The following is a 4417-nucleotide window of genomic DNA, read 5'->3' as shown; positions in this document are numbered from 1 at the left end:
CAAAAGGGTTATTCGGCTGTTCCCATAGGATAAACCTTTTTGGTTCCAGGTAGAACCCTTTTGGGTGCCATGTAGAACCCTCTGTGGAATGGGTTCTATAGTGCATTTGGAAAGTATTCAGACCCCTTGACTTTTTCCACATTTTGTTACGTTACAGCCTTGTTCTAAAATTGATTAAATAGTTTTTCCCCCACTCATCAATCTACACACAATACTCCATAATGAAAAAGTGGAAACAGGCTTTTAGAAGTATTTGCTAATTTAAAAAACAGAAATAACTTATTTACATAAGTATTCAGACCCTTTGCTAATGAGCTCGAATTGAGCTCAGGTGCATCCTGTTATCCATTGATCATCCTTGAGATGTTTTCTAAACTTTGATTGGAGTCCCACCTGTGGATAAATTCAAGAGTTGATTGGAACATGAATATGGAAAGGCACACACCGTACTATGTAAGGTCCCACAAGTTGAAAGTGCCATGTAGCAGAAAAAACGTATATCCATGAGGTCGATACTGAATTGTCTGTACGGACCTCCGAAGAAACGGATTTTGGGTTGTGCAGCACGATCTGGGGAAGGGTAACCAAAATGTCTGCAGCAATCGGAGAGTCCGCCAGAAAACAGTGGTCGCTGCACCAATTCTTTTAATGGAAGAAGTTTGGAATCCACCTAAAACTTGTCCTAGAACTCTTGGCCACCCCGGCCAAACTGAGCGATCGGGCGGGAAAGGAGAAGGATGAAGGGCCTTAGGTCAGTGGAGGTGATTAAGAACTCGCGATGGTGATGCTCTGAACAGTGGCTTCAGATTTTTTCTGTGGAGATCGTGAGAACGCCTTCCAGGAAGGGACAACCATCTCTGGCAGCACTCCACCAATAGGCCTTTGTTGGTAGTGGCCAGACAGAAAGCCACGTCCTCAGGAAGGCGGTCATGGACAGCCCGCTTAGAGTTTGCCCAAAAGCCTCTAAAAGACTCTCAGACCATGAGAAACAAGAATCTCTGTCTGATGAAATCAAGATTGATCTCTATGTCCTGAATACAAAGCATCACGTCTGGAGGAAACCTTGCACCATCCCTACGGTGAAGCATGGTGGTGGCAGCATCATGCTGTGGGATGTTTTTCAGCTGCAGGGACTAGGAGACTAGTCAGGATCGAAGGGAAAGATGATTGGAGCAAAGTACAGAGAGATCCTTGATGAAAATATGCTCCGGARTGCTCAGGACCTCAGACTGGGGAGAAGGTTCACCTTCTAACAGGATAACGACCCTAAGCACACACCCAAGACAAGGCAGGAGTGGCTTCGGGTCAAGTCTCTGAATGTCCTTGAGTGGCACAGCCAGATCCAGGGGAGAGAGGGAGAGGGCCGGCAATTGCATTGGGGAACGTTCCTCCRTGGCTGTTTCCTAAACCAAGTGTAGATGTGGACATGATTGAGGGCAGGAGATAATTGGGTGACATGAGACGGTGTGTAGAGTTTTTAATGATATAAGCAGATAGTTCAAAGGATCCAGTCAGTGGTAGGGTGGGGGCAGGGGTGTATATCCCAGATTTCAATGTTAGTGTATGTAAGCGGTTAACTGATTATGTGTCAGTGTATGCAGCAAAGTTGATGACCATGATTATAGGTTTGAGATGGGTGGAGGAGGTGAAACCACTCAGAGTGGTGATCTGCTCTGATTCGGCTGCAGTGTTGGATAGTGTGAAGACGGGCAGGTCAGATAGGTTAGACTTGTTTAGTGGAGATGACGGTGCTGTTAATGGGATAGGAGAGGATGGGAGTGGTGTTGAGCTTTTGCTTGGTTCCCGCCCATGTGGGTGTGGAGGGTAATGTGAAGGCCGATGTGGTGGCTAAGAGTGCTGTGAGGAGAGAGGGGGTAGATATTCAGGTCCCGCTGGGMCACAGGGAAGTCAAGTCCTTAATCCARGCAAAAGGGTTCGATCTTTGGCAAAGGCAGTGGGATGCTAGGTATAAGGGGAGGAACATTGTTTGCGTGCACCGGTCAGTAAATAAAGAGGTGGGGAGTATGGGATGTAGGAGAAAGGAAGCTGTGTAGAGTAGACTACGGTTTGGGCATACAGGTTTGAATGCCACATTGTGGATGATAGGGAGACATGAAACAGGGCTGTGTGATGAGTGTTTAGTGGACGAAACAGTGGATCATGTGTTGATATTTTGTGAACGGTATGACGTACAATACCAGTCAAAAGTTTGGACACACCTACCTATTCCAGGGTTTTTCTTACTTTTAGAATAATAGACATCAAAACTATGAAATAACACTTATGGAATCATGTAGTAACCAAAAAAGTGTTAAATTCTAAATAAATCACAGACAGTGTCACAAGCAAAGCACCCCCACACCATCACACCACCTCCTCCATGCTTCACGGTGGAAACCACACATGCAGAGATCATCCATTCACCTACTCTGCATCTCAGAAAGACACGGCTGTTGTAACCAAAAATCTCACATTTGGGCTCATCAGACCAAAGGACAGATTTCCACTGGTCTAATGTCCATTGCTCGTGTTTSTTGGCCCAAGCAAGTCTCTTCTTATTATTGGTGTCCTTTAGTAGTGGTTTCTTTGCAGCAAATCCACCATGAAGGCCTGATTYATGCAGTTTCCTCTGAACAGTTGATGTTGAGATGTGTCTGTTACTTGAACTCTGTGAAGCATTTATTTTGGCTGCAATTTCTGAGGCTGGTAACTCTAATGAACTTATGCTCTGCAGCAGAGGTAACTCTGGGTCTTCCTTTCCTGTGGCGGTCCTCATGAGAAACAGTTTCATCATAGCGCTTGACGGTTTTTGCAACTGCACTTGAAGAAACTTTTCCATATTGACTTACATTCATGTCTTAAAGTAATGATGAACTGTCATTTCTCTTTGCTTATTTGAGTTGTTCTTGCCATAGTATGGACTTGGTGTTTTACCAAATAGGGATATCTTCTGTATACCACCCTTATCTTGCAAAACGCAACTGATTGGCTCAAACGCATTAAGAAGGAAAGACATTTTACAAATTAACTTTTAACAAGGCACACCTTTTAACTAAAATGCATTCCAGTTGACTACATCATGAAGCTGGTTGAGAGAATGCCAAGTGTGCAAAGCTGTCATCAAGGCAAAGGGTGGCTACATTGAAGAATCTMAAATCTCAAATATATTTTGATTTGTTTAACACTTTTTTGGTTACTACATGATTCCATATTTGTTATTTAATAGTTTTGATGTCTTCCCTATTATTCTACAATGTAGAAAATAGTAAAACATTAAGAAAAACCCTTGACTGGTAATGTAGATAGGGAGAGATTGTGTGAAACGGTTAGAGAGGCTGGACAGGGTTGGAGTTTGGGGGGAGTAAATGGGAGGGAAGTGGTATTTCACTTTCTTAGAGGAACAGGACTAATGAAGATAATTACATTTTGGTAGGCTGTGACTGGCCTTACACTCCAGTACAGTAGGTGGTGTATGCACCTTAAAAGTTGGATGTGATCCGCCAATCCAATCCCAAAGAAGAAGAAGCAGAGAGGGCTGGTTGGAACGGTTCACTTGAAAGGGGTTCTGAAGARGAATCATGGAACAAGAGCAGGAATATTGGGACAGGGACACAGAAATGTGGATTTCTGAGGAGGAATGGAGGCGGAAAAAGAGGAAGAGGTGGTTGAAGAGAATGAAGAAAGCAGAAGATGGATTTGAATCTGAGGAAGAAGGCAATAAAAATTATAGGGTGTTGAGGATGATTAGTGTCAAACAGAGTGARCCATGAGCCAGACTGAGTTCTAGAGGAGWAATTGAAGTGAATGAGGGCGAGTTAAGTGAGGTGGAAGGTGTGGTGAAGAGCTTGACATCGTTGGACAAAATACAAAATAATCTAGTTCAATAGGAGTGACATTTTTGGAGAAAGTGGACCCTTGCCTTTTGGCAGATCCATTTGTGGTTTCAAGATTGGTGGGAAATGAGTTGGGTGCATTAGAATCCATGAAGGTAACCTGAAGTGGACTTTTTCTTTTTGTTTATGTTTCTTCTGACCAGACGGAGCAGGCGCTCCGTGTCACGCAACTTGGGTCAAGATCTATTTTGTGCTTTGCTCTTAGGAACAGGGCACCATTGAAAGGAGTGATTTCTGGGATAGCGTTAAGTGTGGCAGTGGRGCAATTGAAGTTGAAGATTTCCGGTGTTTGTGAAGCCCGCTGTTTGGTGCGACACAGACCTGGTGGGGAGCGTGGTGAAACAGAGGAGTCACTGTCAGTCCTTTTGAGTTTTGAGTCAGAGTCTTTACCCGACAAGGTCATGTTAGGATATATCAGTTATCCTGTTTGAGCTTTTGTGGCGAATCCGTTGCGCTGTTTCAGGTACAATGTTTATGGTTATGTCACAGCAGTGTGTAGGAGGGAGATTCCATGATGTGAGAAG

The sequence above is a fragment of the Salvelinus sp. IW2-2015 genome, unplaced genomic scaffold (genome assembly GCF_002910315.2).
Source record: "Salvelinus sp. IW2-2015 unplaced genomic scaffold, ASM291031v2 Un_scaffold1216, whole genome shotgun sequence".
NCBI lineage: Eukaryota > Metazoa > Chordata > Actinopteri > Salmoniformes > Salmonidae > Salvelinus > Salvelinus sp. IW2-2015.
The sequence above is the reverse complement of the archived record's forward strand: the minus strand, read 5'-3'. Positions refer to the sequence as shown.